Source organism: Rattus norvegicus, chromosome 11 (genome assembly GCF_021556685.1).
Source record: "Rattus norvegicus strain SHRSP/BbbUtx chromosome 11, alternate assembly SHRSP_T2T, whole genome shotgun sequence".
NCBI classification, from domain to species: Eukaryota; Metazoa; Chordata; class Mammalia; order Rodentia; family Muridae; genus Rattus; species Rattus norvegicus.
In genome coordinates, this window is record NC_141544.1 from 53039771 (window position 1) to 53058661 (window position 18891).

Sequence of the window (18891 nt, forward strand, 5' to 3'; positions counted from 1 at the left end):
TTGTCTGCTAACAGGCTCTGCCAGAGTCTGACTAATACAAATGAGATGCTCACAGCCAACCATCAGACTGAGCATGGGAACCCCACTGGAGCAGTTAGTGGAAGGACTGAAAATGCTGAAGGGGTTTGCAAACCCATAGGGAGAACAACAATATCAACTAACCAGATGCCCAAAGATCACAAGTCACTAAACCACCAATCAGAAAGTACACATGGATGGACCCATGGCTCCAACTGCTTATGTAGCAGAGGATAGCCTTATCTGGCATCAGTGAGATAGGAGACCCTTGGTCCTGGGAAGACTGGATGTCCCAATGTAGGAGAATGCTAGGGTGGTGAGGCAGGAGTGGGGAAGTGGAGGAGCTCCTTCATAGAAGCAGAGGTGATGTGATATGGTATTATTGGAGGGAAAACTGGGTAGGGGAATAACATTTGAAATGTAAATAAATAAAATAACCAATAATAATAATAATAATAATAATAATAATAATAATAATAATAAAGATTTTCAGTTCCAAAGTCTCTCACTTTCTACAAATTTGTCTGTTGTATTTTTTTGTGCTAATTACGTTTATCATAACAAGAAGCCTCTTGATGAGATTTCAATGATTCAGTGGTCTATGGGTATAATAACAATTAGGAGATGCTTTTTTGCTTTGTTCCATTAGCAGAATACTAGCAGTAGTCTTTCTACCTAGGCCAGTGGCTTGTCTATTCTCAAAGTCATGACCTCATTAACAATGTCAGATATGAGGTCCACTTTATGGAGAGACCTTAAAGCCAATTTAAAAACAACAGCAACAACAATAACAACAACAACAAACCGAAAACAATCATTTGTTGATTCCATAGCATTAGAGCCACTATTCCATTAGTAGAGAGAGTATCTTGTAGGCTGGCTCCTTTTAAACATCACATCATTCTTCCCAAATATTTATTCAAAAATAAACGAAATCTTATTTTCAAGAAGAGATGGAACTGAAAAGCACTGCTTAGTAAAATGAGTCCAATCTGAAAGCCCTTACCATGTTTTTACTCAGATTTGGAAGTCATTCAAGTGAGTGTATGGGTGTGTGTTTGTGTGTATGTGTGTGTGAGGGGGGAGTTATGACAATAGATGGTGATCCATGTGAGGGGAAGAGAGAAATATTAAAGGAAGACAAGGGTAAAACAATATGGAGTAGAATACATCTGATACAAGAACAGAAGAAGGCATACTGCCTGGAGGAATGTAAACTAGCAAGACATTAGCCAGAAATTGAATGTGGATGGAAGTTCGGTCTCTCAACTTCCTGTTTCAGCTACCTACTTTCATGCCTCCTTGGACAATTTAGACACTTACTAGATGTGAGAATTGAAGTCCCAGACAAGTATGACACTGATTAAAATGAAAACTAAACATCCAAACTGAAGGATCCTACTGATAAAATAGAGAAAACATTCTTCTTGTGTTCTTGATCTTAATTATTATATTCACAAAGATAAAATATTTTTAACAGTATCTTCAAAGTGGTAACTTGAACCCTGCTCAGCCTCACAGGGCCTGGGCAGTAAGACCACAACTTAGATAATGCCTGGCCAGCCTCCTGCAGCCCAGGTAAGCAAAGCAAGCCTGAGACAACCTCTATCCTGGGCCTATGGGGCTTAGGTGGGAGAGAAGCATGAGATGCCCCACAAACTGGTGCCACACATCATGGGCAAGGCATAGCACTCCTGAGACTACCCCAGATACCCAGAGGCCCTGGTACCTGATGAGCAGTAAGTGGTGGAGAGATGGAGGAGAAGGAGAGACAGAAGTATTTGTGCACAAGAAGAGACTAGAAGGGGTTGGGGAATTAGCTCAGTGGTAGAGCGCTTGCCTAGCAAGCGCAAGGCCCTCGGTTCGGTCCCCAGCTCCTAAAAAAAGAAAAGAAAAAAAAAAAAGAAGAGACTAGAAGGTGATGAGGAACAGCCTGATTGGAGTTGTTAAGGATGTCACTTAAGGCCATGGTGAGATCCTGGCCTACACTGCCACCTAAAGCTATGTCTGGGTCAATGACTCTGCAGTCATTGGAGGGTTTGGGTAGCATCTATTACCATTAAGGCCACAGAGCTACTCATGATCTGGGCTACTTTCTGGGGCCATGTAGATGTCTGAGGGCTGTGACGAGCTGCTCCTACCCTGTACCTGAATATTGTGGCAGAGTTGGACCTAGAGTGGCTGGGAGCAGAAGAGCTAGCCCTATATCTCACCAGGTGCACTACTCAAGAAGCAAGTTCTACCGTGCTCAGGAAATACTGTGAAGCTTGCCTTCCTTGCCAGGGGTTTGCAGATGAGCTGGCCCTGAGGGCATGGACACCAAAGAGCTAGCACCACCACTCACCTCTTGTCACCTAAGTCATTAGACTAAGGAATTGGTCCTGCTTCTAACTGACAGAAGCACTTGGGATAGTGGGCCCTACACCTCATCCAGGAATCTCAATAGAGGTGACCTTGATGGCAAGGGTGCATGAACATGAGGGAGCTGGCCCCACAATGAGCAATGCCATGTGGAAGTGTGGGTGACAGACATATGCCCTACCCCCTCCATTCATCCCTTGCACTTACTGAAGAGCTGTCCCCAGTTCCTGACATTGGGAGAGCTGACTCTGCCCCTTGCTTACACTGGTATTGGGTGACCTAGCTGGGGCAGTGCTGGAGCACTTACCATGGTGGCATGGGTGCAGAAGGGCTTGCACAATGCCAGCTAAGCTACCACTCAGGCCCAGATCCAGGGCTTTGAAATGGCCTACCCCAGCATCTACCCAACTAATTTGCTGCTAGAGTATGTGAAGAGGCCAGTCCCTCAGATCCAAAGCTTTGGGATCTTTATGACACCAGGGAATAACAGATTTAACCTAGAGGAGTCCAGGTGAGGATCCAGTATTGACAACTTAGCAGAAGTCAGAGGCCTGGAATCCTACCAATGATTCATGCAATGAACATTTGCAAGTGCAGAAGTGTGGACAATATGCTACAATGCTGGATACACTGTTGTGTCCTACACTTTCCACAGCAAGATTTGTCTTTTGTTATTGGGTTTTGTTTTTTTGGTTTTTGCTTGTTTGTTTGGTTTTGGTTTGGTTTGGTTTCCTTTTGGCAGGGTGTTTGTAAGGATAGAGGGCCAGTATGAAGCAATGGAGAGATGTGTGGGATCCGGGTGCATGATGCAAAATTCACGAAGATTCAATACAATGTTTTTTAATGGTAATTATTGTAAATGTTTTAAAAGCCAGATGTGAAAGAAGGTCAACAGAACTCTTTCAGAGAGGAAAAGTATTGAAAAGTATGTTTGGGATTTTTTGGGGGGTTTTGGGGTAGTTTTTTTGGCTTTTCGTTTTATTATTTTTTTGTAAGTGATTCTTGAAACCCACACTCAGGTTATATATAAATATGTACATCTCTAAATACATATTAAGCTTGAAATTATGTAAAATAAACACTATTTTTTTAAAAATTTCAAAACATATATGCAGGTGCATAGAATCTTTAAGAGGATATATAACAAAGTTAAGTAGGATAATTCAGTGAGTAATTAGGTAGAGCCTAAGACTAACAGGACTAGCAGGTCACATGTTAATGCCGTCCAAATAGCAGTGTACTGTTTGTTCTCCTCTGTATCTTAGGGTCCATTTCTAACCTCATTCAGATTGTTGGTAAATTTCAATGCCAACACTGTTAAATCTAATGCTATTAACTGCTTCATTTAGCCACTCTGCATGAAGACTTCATATTACAGCTACTCACATCTTCCTTAGGGTCCTCGCCTTCCACTGTAACAGGTTTACTGATTCAGGCAAGTCTTTTTTTTTTTTTTTTTTTTTACAGAACCAGGTTCTCCCAACTAACTCAAAAATCATTTCACTAGAGAATCCAATTACCTTTATAGTAATTTTCCCATTTATAATAACCTAATCATCGATGCAATGTCTAATAGACAAATTCTGCATGCCAAAACATAAGGTTATATGGAATATGTATAGCAGGATACAGGAAACTTAGGAATTTTTAAAAATTTTTGCCTGGCACAAGAGAATTATTTTAAATGGGTCACTTGGTATAATAATAGCTTGAATACTGGGATATTGGGGCACATTTTAAAACATAATTCCTTGAACAAATTAAAGACATTTAAATTGGGAAACTGCTATCAAATTTCGGGGCAGATTTATAAATGGAAAAGATGAAGGAAATGAACAGGAAGCTATTATAAAATCAAGAGCTAGAAGGAAATGGCCTGAAATATAAATATCAATACCTAGTAATGCTCTTCACAGACTAGGACACCAAATTGTCTTAACCACTGAGCTATCTCTCCAGCCCTACTGTAAGATTGTAAGACATGTGCTTGTACCACACAGATCCAAAGGCAGGCAAGGGTCTGAACTTTGCAATGCTCTCTAGGGCAAGCAACCCTTCATAGTCCTTGTGGAACACCATCATACATGTCAATGGGTAAAATTTCTGGAGTTAAAATCTGACCTAAAGGAAGGAGTGATAACCTAAAGTCACTTTTCCAGGTGCATGTAGCATGTGTAATTTTTATGAAATTAGAATTCCATAGGGAGCGGTAACTTACCAATGCTTTTGCTCAAATAACTCTGGAAATGCAGTATTCCAAATCTAATTCATAGTAAAGAGCCACAGCTCCCACATTGTAAAAATAATTATTCCCAGATAGATTTATTTTAGAAAATAGCACTTGGAGTGGCAAGATGCCCAGGGCAAAAACTGCAACTTTATAACTGAGGTACTAATTAATACTTCAAATCTAAATTAAATGAAGCTAAAATCACTTCTTAGAAAGCAACATTTTTTACACTGAGAAATGCATTTCAGCTAATACCATTTCATAATGTCATAGAGTTGAAACCAAACAGAATTTTTTCATAGGGAACAATGTACCTTATCCTAATAATTTGAGACATTATGAGAATGACCACTATTTGTTACAACAATGTAAAGCCAGGGCTAGAACAAGAATGATTTATTTTGATAAGCATAAATTTATCTCAGAATATGCCTTTCCTTTTGTAGTTAGTTTGTAGCTTGTACACTGTTTATTCCAACAGATGTTTCATGGTACATCAGGTAAGCTAAAGTAGTTCTTATTCATTCTACTATCCATGCCTCTACTTATATGGCTCTTAGGCGGTGTTATATAGCAAACGATTCTATGGATTCTAAGGTAAATGGAATGAACGTCTCCTTTGTTGCTGCTTTATCTAGTGAAATTGGAGTGAGAACCCAGACCCGGGGAAATGGCTCATTTGGTAAAGCATGTAGCACACAAGAATGCAGACCTGAGCTCAGATTTGTGAAAATTCCCTGTGCAAATCCAGGTGTGGTAGAGCTGTAACAGAAAGAAGCAGCATTTTGGATTAAAAATAGAATGAGTCCAGTAGAGTTGCTATGGTCCAGGCTCTTGGAGGAAAGAAACTCCTCCAAATAAAGTGAGGAGCAGGCGAGATGGTTAAAGAATTGCACTTGATACCTGATACCGAGTCTCATATCCAGAATTCAAAAAGTGAGGTAGACGATTTTTGTAGGCCATATTCTGATACTTACATGGGCATGCATGGGCACTATTTTAGACACAGTTCTATTACTGTGAGGAGACACATTACTATGACAAATCTTATTTTAAAAGAGTATTTAATTGGGCTTACATTCACTATTATAGCATGAGGCATGCCCTGCATACTCGAAGATTTAGCGCTGGAGAGGTAGCTGGAAGTTCTACATTTCAGCAGGCAGCAGGAAGAGAAGGGAAAGAAAGCAGAAGGGAAAAGAAGAGTGGGAGGGAGATAAAGAGGAAGAGGAAGAGAGGGAGAGGTGAGGGGAGAGACTGAGCTTAGAGACTGAACCATCCTTGAGTTTTTAATGTCAAAACCCACTCTCAGTGACACATTCCCTCCAAAAGTGCCACAACTACCCCCAAAAACACACCTCCTAGAAGTACCACTTCCTAGTATTCAAACATTCAAATAGAGTCTATGTAGAAATTCCTACTCAAACCATCAAATTCCTCTCTCTGGCCTCTAATAGCTTGTAGCCATACCATACTGCAAAAAATGGATTCAGTCCAACTTCAAAAGTTCCAATAGTCTATCACAGTCTCAACATTGCTTAAAAATTCAAGGTTAAAAGTCTCTTTGGCCCATACATATACAGCCACCCAATTAGACAAGATGGATGAAGCAAAGAAGTGCAGACCGACAGGAGCCGGATGTAGATCGCTCCTGAGAGACACAGCCAGAATACAGCAAATACAGAGGCGAATGCCAGCAGCAAACCACTGAACTGAGAATAGGTCCCCCGTTGAAGGAATCAGAGAAAGAACTGGAAGAGCTTGAAGGTGCTCGAGACCCCAAAAGTACAACAATGTCAAGCAACCAGAGCTTCCAGGGACTAAGCCACTACCTAAAGACTATACATGGACTGACCCTGGACTCTGACCCCATAGGTAGCAATGAATACCCTAGTAAGAGCACCAGTGGAGGGGGAAGCCCTGGGTCCTGCTAAGACTGAACCCCCAGTGAACTAGACTATGGGGGGAGGGCGGCAATGGGGGGAGGGTTGGGAGGGGAACACCCATAAGGAAGGGGAAGGGGGAGGGGGATGTTTGTCCGGAAACCGGGAAAGGGAATAACACTTGAAATGTATATAAGAAATACTCAAGTTAATAAAAAAAAAATCTGTGTAATCGCAAACAAAAAAAATAAAAATAAAAATAAAAATAAAAATAAATAAATATAAAAAAAAAGTCTCTTTGGAAGCACCATATAATTCTTAACTGTAATCCCTATAACATGCAAAATCACATAATTCCAAAATACGATTGCGCAAAATATAAATTACTATTACAAAAGGTGGAGAAGGGAGCATAGTGAGGAAATACTGGACTGACACAAGCCAGGAAACAAGCAAGGCAAACTCCGAATTCTGTATCCTTATGTCTGAAATCAAAGTGCTTACCAAATCTCTCCTTTCAGTTTTGGTGAGTGAAACACACTTTTCTCAGGTTCCACAATGTGTTACCTGCTCTCTTTGGCAAGATTTCCATAAATCTTGCACCTCCAATATCTTGAAGCCTCCAATAATATCCAGGTTTCCATGATCTTTCCACCGATAAGAGTGGGGTGTTGAAGTCTCCCACTATTATTGTATGAGGTGAAATATGTGCTTTGAACTTTAGCAAAGTTGCTTTTATGAATGTTGGGAGCTTTGTATTTGGAGGATAAATGTTCACAATTGAGAGTTGATATTGGTAGATTTTTCCTTTGAGGGTTAAAGTGTTGTTCCTAATCCTTTGTTAAAATTTTTGGTTGAAAGGTGATTTTATTTGATATTAGAATGGCTACTAGAGTTTGTTTCTTGGAACCATTGGTGGAAAACTTTTTTCCAGCCTTTTATTCTGAGGCAGTATCTGTTTTTGTCACTAAGGTGTGTTTCCTGTATGCAACAAGAGGCTGGGTCGTGTTTAAGTATCCAGGATGTTAGTCTATGTCTTTATATTGGGGAATTGAGTCCATTGATGTTAAGAGAAATTAAGAAAAATGATTGTTACTTCCTGATATTTTTGTTGTTAGGGGTGAAATTATGTTTGTGTGGGTATCTTCTTTTGAGTTAACAGAAAAAAGATTACTTTCATGCTTTTTCTACTCAATTATTCAGAGAGTTAGAAAGAGCAATTTTCACATTCATTTGGAATAACAAAAAACCCAGGATAGCAAAACCTATTCTCAACAATAAAAAAAAAAGTCTTGGGGAATCACCAACTCTGAACTCAAGCTGTATTACAGAGCAATTGTCATGAAAACTGCATGGTATTGGTACAGAGACAGGCAGGCAATTCAGTGGAATAGAATTGAAGACCCAGAAATGAACCCACACACTTATGATCACTAGATCTTTGACAAAGAAGCTAAATCCATCCAGTGGATAAAAGACAGCATTTTCAATAAATGTTACTGGTTCAGCTGGAAGTCAGCATGTGGAAAAATTCATATTGATCCATTCTTATATCCTTGAACAAAGCTCAACTCCCAGTGGATGACTAACCTCCACATACAACCAGATACATTGGAACTAATAGAAGAGAAAGTAAGAAAGAACTTCAAGCACTTGAGCACAGGGGAAAATTTCCTGTACAGAACACCAATGGCTTATGCTCTAAGATCAACAATTGATAAATGGGACCTGATAAAATTGCAAAGCTTTTGTAAGGCAAAAGACAATAGGACAAAAAAGTCAACCAACAGATTGGGAAAATATCTTTACCAATCCTACATCTGATAGAGGGCTAATATCTAATATACACAAAGAACTCAAGATTTTAGACTCCAGAGAACCAAATAACCCTATTTAAAATGTTATAGAACTAAACAAAGAATTTTCAACTGAGGAATACTGAATGGCTGAGAAGCATCTAGAAAATCTTCAACATGCTTCAAATGCAAATGAAAATAATCCTGAGATTCTACCTCATACCAGTCAGAATGGCTAAGATCAAACAGCCAGGTGGGAACAGATGCTGGCAAGGATGTAGACAAAGAGGAACACTCCTCCATTGTAGGAGATTGCAAACTGGCACATCCACTCTGGTAATCAGTCTGGAAGTTCTTCAGGAAGGTGGAAATAGCTACCTGAAGACTCAGCTACATCACTCCTGGGCATATACCTAAAAGACGCTCCAACATACAACAAGGATAAATGTTACATTATGTTCATAGCAGCTTTATTTATAATAGGAAGAAGGCTATTATCTAATTTAAAGGACATATATGTCCTTTAAAGGAAGAATGGATACAGAAAATGCGATAGATCTACACCATAGAGTACTATTCTGCTATTAAAAATAGTGACTTCATGAAATTCTCAGGCAAATGGATGGAACTAGAAAATATCATCCAGAGTGAGAGAACCCATTCACAAAAGAATACATATAGTATGGACTCACTGATATGTACATATTAGCCCCAAAACTCAGAGCACCCAAGATATAATTCATAGACTACATGAAGCTCAAGAAGAAGGAAGACCAGCTTTTACTTATTCAGTTTATCACTTTGAACTTAGGACTTAGCTCCACTACACTTTCTGATGTCCCTTTCTTCCCAGGCAGAACATTTTTTATCTTTTTTTGATCATCATATTCCTTTTCGTTTTAGACCTTCATGAGACCAGGCAGTCATATTCACACAGTCAATATTAAGCACTTTTTAAATCTTTCACTGTCGAAGCAAAACTTTTCAACTTAGCCTCAGAAATATGTTTTGGACAAGGGCAGAAAACATCCAAAATTTTAATCAAAATATCATAAAAATTATCTCTAGGACACTCACTAACATTCTTTTCCTCTGAAATCCCTTGAGCCAGTTGAAATCCCACAGTTGAAATCACCCTCAGCAACATTCTTTCTATGTTACAGCTAAGATAGCCCATTACTCCCCACTTTAAGTGTTCAGTCATTTTTTTTCCAATCCAATGTCCTAAAGTGTTCCTTATTTCCCCAAATAAAAGCACAGTCAGTCCTATCATGGCAAAACTTTAGTGCCTGATACCAAAATTCTATTGCTGTGCTAAGTAAGATGACACAGCAGGGGCAGTTTTTATAAAAGTAAGTATTTAATTAGTGTGTTTGTGCTTACATTCAAAGTTTTAGGTCATTACTGTCCTGGGAAACATGGCCAAGAAGCAACCAGACATTATGCTAGAGAGGTAGCTGAGAGCTGAGAGCTCTACATCTCAGAAGGCAAGAGAGAGAGAGAGAGAGAGAGAGAGAGACAGAGACAGAGACAGAGACAGAGACAGAGACAGAGACACAGAGAGAAACAGAGAGACAGAGAGACAGAGAGAAACAGAAAGAAGGAGAAAGAACAGAGAGACAGACAGACAGAGACAGACAAGAGGCCTGGTTTGAAGATTTGTAATGTCAAAGCCTATCCACATTGAACTACTTCCCCCAGTAATTCCACACATACCCCAACAAAGACATACATCCTAGTAGGGCTGCAACCAAATGACCAAAATTTCAAATGTATGAATATATAAAGACAATTCATCAAACCACCACAGATACACACACACACACACACACACACACACACACACACACACACACACACACACACAAACACACAGACAAACACAAAATAATAAAATGGAAAAAATATTTAAAATTAAAAGAATATTTGATAGAGAAAGACATCTAATATTAAACTCTGGATTGCATTTATATTAATAGATGTGACATTCTCCTAAATATACATGCACATGCACTACACATAACAATATCACACACAAAATTCACCCCTTTAAAGTGTCAGAATCCAAGTACACATAACTTTTCAGAATCTGCCATATTACATTTGTAGAACATTAATTGAGTTTGTACTTAATTTAAGGTCAGAGAACTGAAGGGGTTGGCAACCCCATAGGAAGAACAAGAATATTAACCCACCAGACCCTCCCATAGCTTCCAGGGCCTACACCACCTATCAAAGAAAACACTTGGAGGAACCCATGGATCCAGTCACATATGTAGCAGAGGATTGCCTTTTCTGGCATCAATGGGAGGAGGGACCCTTGGTGAATGAAGGCTTGATGCCCCATTCTATAGGAATGACAGAGTGGTAAGATGGGAGGAGGAGGTTGGGTGGCAGAGTACCCTCATAGAAGCAGGTAGAGGGGGAATACCATAGGGGGTATGCAGAGGGGAAACTTGGAAAGAGGATAACATTTTAAATGTAAATAAATAAAATATCCAATTTAAAAAATACAAACCTGGAATCAGGATGACTCTTTGGACTGATGCAGAGTATATAATATCAAAATCACAAAAACCATTAGCAAGCACAATGTACTTCTTTTGGGACATTTATCATAACATGTCATCCATAGATATGACAGTCTTTATTGATTGGTATATACTATATTTAATGCTGGAACTATACATTCTAACAGTACAATCCATGGTATAAAGCAACTACAAATTTGCAAAATCATTTTGGTACTTGACACTTGCATAAAATACATAAATAGTTAAGGTAATATTTCTGCACATTATTCTTTGCAATATATCACCTACAAAGCTATATATATATATATATATATATATATATATATATATATATATATATATATATATATATTCATTGTATTTTACTCTAATCTGTTTCTTTTTATTTTTGTAATTATAACATTATTACATAATTTTCCCATTCCTCTTTGTCATTCCATATCTTCTTATGTATGCTCATCTTGCTCTTGGAAAATTCTGTGACTTCTGTTCTCTGAAATTATTATTACATACACACATGCATTATACATATATAGATAAACATCCCTAAATTAACATATACGAACTGCTGATTCTGTATAATGTCACTCATATATGTATGGTTTCACAACTGACCGTTTGATTTTGTAAAACAAATTGGGTTTTTTTTTTAAGTGAAAAATCTATTTATTTTTCTATTCTCTGCAGTCCTTAGTTACATATTATTCTTTGTCTAGGAAATAGCAATACATGAAATTATCTAATTTTATATTTTAATTTTTTAACATTGCCTTTACTTTAATTTTTTATCATTATATGCTTTGGTGACCACCTCCTGGTCCATCCTCCCAGTGGTTTTCACCCAATTTCTCCTCTAAGAATGGATACAGAAAGTGCGGTTCATCTACACCACGTAATACTATTCAACTATTAAAATTGAGGACATCATGAATTTTACAGGCAAGTGGATCAAACTAGAAAATATCCTCCTGAGTGGGGTAACCCATACTCATAAAAGACAGGCATGTTACATATTCACTGATAACTGAATGTTAAGAAATGTCCAAGTGATGATGTTTCAAACATACTTAGAAGGGGGAGCAGAATAGTAGGAGGCAGAGAAATGGAGGAACCTGGGTGTGAGAGGGGAGCAGGGAAAAAGAGGACAAGATCAGATATGGGAGGAAACAGGAGAGAAGTCCAAAGGGCCAGAAGAATTAATGGAAGTATGTGGTTGCCTGGGAGGGGGCAAGATGGGCAATCATCTAGAAAGTACCAGAGAACTGGTACATGAGAGGCTCTCAGGACTCAATGTGGGTGAACTTAGATGAAATGTCCAAAAGCAGACAGATGAAACCTGAAGAGACCTCTAGTCTACAGGGCCCCTAATGGAGGGATGGAGAAACCAACCTACTTTCAAAATTTTTAATCCAAACTTGTTCCTGTTTAAAATAAATGAAGGAAAAAATGGGGCTGAGAGTGAAGAAAAGGTCAAGCAGTGACCAGCCCAACTAATCTGGGATTCATCCCATGGGCTAGCACCAAACCCTGACACTATTACTGATGCTCAGTTGTACTTACAGACAGGAGGCTAGCATGGCTGTCCTCTGCGAGGCTCTACCAGCAGCTGACTGAGACAAATGCAGATACTTAGAGCCAAGCATTGGTCTGAGGTTGGGGACCTCTATGGAAGAGTTAGCTTAAGGATTGAAGGAGCCGGAGGGAAAGGCAACCCATAGGAAGATCAACAGTGTCAACTAACCTGAACCTGTGGGAGCTCCTAGAGACTAAGCCACCAACCAAAGAGCATCCATGTGCTGATGCCAGGCCCCTGGCACATGTGTAGCAGAGGACTGCCATGTCTGGTCTCAGTTGGAGAGGATGTGCCTAATCCTGTAAAGACTTGATGCCCCAGGGAAGGGGGATTCCAGGGGTACACCCTCTCATATTTTATTTTTTAAGAAAGCAAACTGAGCTTGTAGAAGATTTGCCAAAATTTCTAACTATTCCATGCTTTGTAACGAGTTTATTTTTTAAAACTCCAACTATTTCTCTACACTTAACATTTGTAGAAAATCCCGTTCTTGAATCTCTTACTTATTTGCTGTGTTTCATCTGTAAAGTAGGCAGAAAGTTTGTGAATACAACTCCAAACACGTTCACTTTCTGTGTTATTCTATATCTAAGCAAATGAATGCCTGTCATATACTTTAGTTATAAATAGTATATGCTTAGGAAGAAAGCAGGAGAATGGATTATGACTATCTCTACTAACAAACAGTATAACCCTCAGCTATCATGTCTTTATCAGCGCTTTGACATTTTTATTATATCAGTGCTTTCATTATAATATCTACCTTATATGGTTTATAGTAGAAACACCAGTGTTCATAAACAATTTGAAAATTCTGCGAGACTTCTCATTAATGGTAGCTGCTGCTGACTGCACTTTTTAGCACAGCATTACCTGTTCCAGACAATCTTAGATAAAACAAAACATGGCTTACAAACTATGCCTGGTTAAGAAATGTCCTTGAACCACAAAGTGTCTGCCTGTGTCCACGACACTGACATAGTGACAGTTTCTTCTGCACAAGCTTGGGCACCAATGCCTTCCACTAATCACACAGTTGAATAATGATGCATAAGCTGGTTCAGAATCCTAGGAATGTTGTGGAGAGAACTTAATGTGCAGTTAAGACATAATTTCTCAACTACATTTACTCTCATTAAATCATCATTCCGTGGTGTTGTATTTACCACAAAGAAGAATTAATTTTGTATAGCATGGTTTGGAAGACACAGACACATTAAAAATATATCACCCTTCAAAGCTCCACTTTAAATACTAACTTTAGTTAATTCAAAGTTCACTATATAATACCACTAAGTTGTTATTTTTTCTTTTATTAAAGCACATGCATAGCATGTTGTGAATATTACTGCCAAAGCTATTGTATATCTTACATTTTAGCTATTGCAAGAGGAGAACTAGGAGAATAAAACAGTTTGTGTCTCTGTACAGCCATATTTTAAACTTTTCCTGAAATCCTGTATCGTTACCTTGTAAAACTCAAGTGTGCCCAAAGGTGTCTAGTATCTGAAGTACAAATTCAAACCCTCAACTGTAAAGACAGAGTTGAGATGAACAAAATTCTCTAGATATAAATCAAGAGTCACGCAGGCTGCAACTATCCTGCAAAACTAAAGGACAATTCAATGAACTGGCACAGACAATTCCTCAGTCCTGTCCTGGTGACCTAGAACAGCAGGTGCTATTTCCATACATAGTTAGCCGCCAAATAGGCAGTATTTTGCAGAGTATTTAGAAAGCACTGCTTCAGTAAACTAAATAATATCTTGATAGCTAAATGAGCTATCAAGAAATCTTTGGGTCAGTGAGAGAGAGAACAATTACTTTTTTCCACAAAGCATATTAGGAATGTAAATGTGCAGTGACATCCCGACCTCAGGAGCATGAGTTTAAGATATGTGAAGTAGAGTTTAAACTCTTTATATGAAGGGTAAATGTAATGAGATCAAAAGACTATTATAGACCTAGGAACAACTGCAAATTTAGGAGTTGATTAGAAGCCTAATAACAAACCTCTATTTTATTTAAGGACAGAGTTACGCTCTCCAAATTCTCCCCTTATTGGTAATTTATTTTTTTAAATACACCGTGCCTCTCAATTTGCACAACATTATTATTTTTCATAGCAGCATGTAATTTTAGCAATTAATTTACTATAATACATCTAAGAAAGCAATTTTCCTTTGCTTTCTAGATTTGAGAATAATAGATTTAATGAGTCATCATTTCCATTATTTTTATAAATAAGTTTATAACTTTTTGTAGGTTTCTTTGTGAGTAATATCATTAAAAGCTTAAGTCAAACTTGGTGCAGATCACTAATACTAGTTTATTTTGGTTTTCTTTGCTAAGTACGACAATGTTACTGGATATTTGAAATCAAACCAACACTTGGAGTCATTTGGAGTCCCTTTCCTTACACTTGTCTTTATTTTTTCTTTAGTTGTATACTTAGTGGTCATTGTAGTTCTAATGTCCTACTTCTAATAATGTAAAATAAAAAAAAATATCTTTCATTTCTAGGCCTTATAATGTTTCTTTATAGTTTTTCAGCCTTATGAATTCATGTAGAATTCTAAAAATGTAAAAAAGCCATACATACAGCTATACCCTAATTCCAAGAATTATTTTTGGAACACAGTACTTTAGATGTACTCCTATTTCAAAAGCATATCCACAAACAAGAACAAGGTGCTTTTGTTTATGGTAATAATTGCAATATTCATTAGCATAATTTGCTCAGCAGGTTTTACTTCTAACACTTGCTTCAGTTCCATAGATGTCATTACTATTCATAAAAGGCAATAACAATATAATATATAGAGAAGGGTTCCACCGCAGATCATTTTTACAGCAAGTGTTCATGATGGAAGAGGATGTCCACTGAACGGCTTGAATATTCATTTACGGTCTGTGGACACTCAACTGCCGGAACACCAGAGAATTTACTTACATACAATGGTTTCTAAAAATAATGAAGTCATTTTTCAAAACTAGAAGCAATTACGAATAGTCTATAGGTTCTGGAACTGCTGTTTAACAATTCTACTTTATTGCGTTCACCTTCTCTGTGTAACAAATTATAATGTAGTAACTGCTGACTAAATGCTTCAAGTGATTCAAAAGCAGAGACCAAACTTGACTCTTTGATTACATTCAAGACACTTTCCAGATGCATATCTGACATCTTGTAACTATGTGCCAAACTAAATAGGAAGTTAACAGATTTATTGAAAGAATGTATAGTTTCTATAAAATATTTAATGGTAGATTTTATGAGATTTAATAATTCTTAAACAGTTAACACAAAATCATCTGCTTTATAACATGTTTAATTTACATGGTTATAAATAGATAAGTCATTATAGCTAATATTTCTCAGTTTCCAAGGTGATTTAGTGTTACTAATAATGAATGCATTTATATAGTAAGCTAAGAAAACCTGATTCAATTAATTATGTATTAATAATAATACATACTAGGTACTTCAATAAAAACTTATTTTAAAATGTGTCCTTAGTACATTAGTAGTAGAAATTATTTTTATTGTTTTAATTTCTGTCATTAAAGGGATATGAAATATTTATTGAATTTTTCCTTGAATGGGACTTTATAGATATATTCTGAAGTTCTGAAGCTCTGAAAAGGCTTTTGAAGTGCTATCAGGGTTCAAGATAACACAAAACTAGACACTGCTAAATGTCTTAGATTTTAGGGCACAGGCAAAATACCAGCATTATCTGGTGGCCAGCTTAACTGGCACACTGTGATTCTAAATAAAGGAACCTTCGTACACTGTGCCCCAGAATTCAGAATACTGAATTCTGAAGTAGCATGTGTAGCATGTAGCTTGCCTATACAGTCCTCCGCAATCCCCACGTCCCTTTTAATGTAACTCTTCTGCATAGGGATCCTGGTGGTATGTTCACTCACTAGCCAATCCGAGGCCTACCAATTACAGCTGTTAGGCATCCACTCTATACACAGCTGTCCATGTAAGATAAAGCAGACACCGTTTTTCTGAAACCACCTCCAGAGTAGTTAATCACCGTAGACTTTACCTACAATTGATCATTACTGTCTTTTATGAAGACACCCAGTAACAATAGCATTAGAATAGCTGTATAGCCTTCTGTTTCTCAATGTGTGATACATCATCTGAAGTGTCCTCTGAAATATGCAAACCTTTTCAGCTTGTGAGCTGAGTTTTCCAAATGCTCATTATGGTTCTTATTGGAACATGCTGTAGTGTATCACTGGCATGTGAACTCTCAAAATAAATGGGCTGTACTATCAAATTCAGCACCGAAAGTGAACAATTTCCTGTTATTCACTCAGGTAATGATCCCAAACAACAGGTATTATTCCCCTGGGTAGGTCTGGATTCTCAACTTAGCTATTTTGTTCTTTAATCTTAAAATACATCAGCTGCCAGACAGTGGGGTGAGCTTATATTATATCCACAAATGAAAACTCCAGCTCAGCCTCTCTTGACAGCATAGAAATGGTTATAAGGTTTTGTAAGTTCTCCCTCTGAAATCACAGAGAAGAAACTCCATAAACTCGCCAATGAACCTTGTCAAATAGCAGCTCTCTAGAATGCTCTTTGCCTTCCCAGTCTCTCTGGAGGTTACTAACTCTAATGTACCATTGGTTATTATTCTCACCAGCAGCCAACTTTGAGGGAAGATGCATCCATTAATTTCTTTGGCCATGTTGGTGTGTAGAGATCCCAATGGAATGATCTTTATATCCTTGTGAAATTAATTGCAGATTTTGGAATGCATTTATAGAAGAGGTTGGAGTCCCCACACCTAGACCTTTAATAAAAATAAAAATGACAGTGTAAATGATGTAATTTCACAATGCTCCTTTGACACACTCTTTTTTTTTTTACTAGAAGTGAGATTTTTCTACATTTCCTGCAAAGAAATGGCAGTTTTCATAATTCTTCGAAATCACCATGTATGATAAAATGCATATTTCTGTGCTAAGAGTAAAGAAGAGTTTTACAAATGTTTTGTGATTTCAAATGAAATGCATTATCCCTAAAACAGCTTTTGTTTAAGCCCCGTGCAGTAATTATTTCCATGTATGCTGTTACATATTGATCTATAGCAGATTGGTTATGATTTGATGGTGCACACTGCTACATTGAAAATGTAGTTTCAATTATAAGGAAATTAAAATGGACATTAGGAAAGCAACTGTATGTGTCTTCAAAAAATGTTTCTGGGGAGTATAATGTATAGATCAATAGACATGAAGTTGAAATAATTTGACTACTTGTTACAAATATCATAAAAATGTATTAAATATCTGTATGAAGATATGTACAAGTCATGGTAGTTACACAATTTCTTTCACTTCTTGGCAGTTTCTGTAGAGTTTTCTTAAAAACAAACAAACAAAACAGACAGACAAACAAACAAAAACAAAAAAAAAAAAGAAAAGAAAAAAAAGAAAAGCAGCCCTGAGTCGTAAGACCGTTGTTTTGTTTTGTTTGTTTGTTGTTTTTAAAATTACCTTCAATCTCTTCCTACAGTCCAGTCATTAACCCACTCTTGGTCAGTCCTCTGAAAGTTCTTCATTACTTTCTTCCTTCCCATCTCTAAGAGGACATTCCCCACAACCCACATCTCATCAGACATCCCCATTCCCTGGGGCCTCGAGTCTCTCAAGGGTTAGGTACATCTTCACTCACCGAGGCCAGACTAGGCAGTTCTCTACTGTATACGTGTTACGGGCTCATATCAGTTAGTGTATACTGCCTGGCTGGTGGCTCAGTGTCTGAGAGATCTCAGGGGTCCAGGTTAGTTGAGACTGCTGGTCTTCCTAAGGGATCCCCTCCTCCTCAGCTTCCTCCAGCCTTTCCCTAATTCAATCACAGGTATCCCAGGCTTCTGTCCATTTGTTGGGTGTAAGTATCTGAATCTGTCTCAATCAGCTGCCTGTTGGGCCTCTCAGAGGACAGACATGCTAGGCTCTCTTCTGTAAGCACACAATAACATCAGGAATAGCGTCAGGCCTTGGAGCCTCCCCTTGAGATGGATCACAATTTGGGCCTGTCACTGGATCTCTCTTCCCTCAGTCTCTTCTCCATTTTTGTCCCTGAAATTTTTTAGATAGGAACAATGGTCAATCAGAGTTTTTGACTGTGGGATGAAACCGTTTCCCTCCCCTGGATGCCCTGTCTTTCTACTAGAAATTCTACAAATTCCCTCTCCCAACTGTTAGACATTTCATCTAAGGCCACTGCTTTGAGTCCTGGTCATCTCTCACTTCCCAGGTCTCTAGTACAAGAATGCTATTTTTAGGAATAGGCGTTTACCTTCAAACTCTGAGATCCATTACAAGGGCAACAGATACAGACTGGATTGTTTGCAGAGGCATTAGAGACCTCTGACAAAACACTCAAAGGGTGGTTTTGTCATGGGTACTAAAGATTTAGTTTATGATTCTAATGAAAACCATTGTTACTGAAAGTGGCAATGGG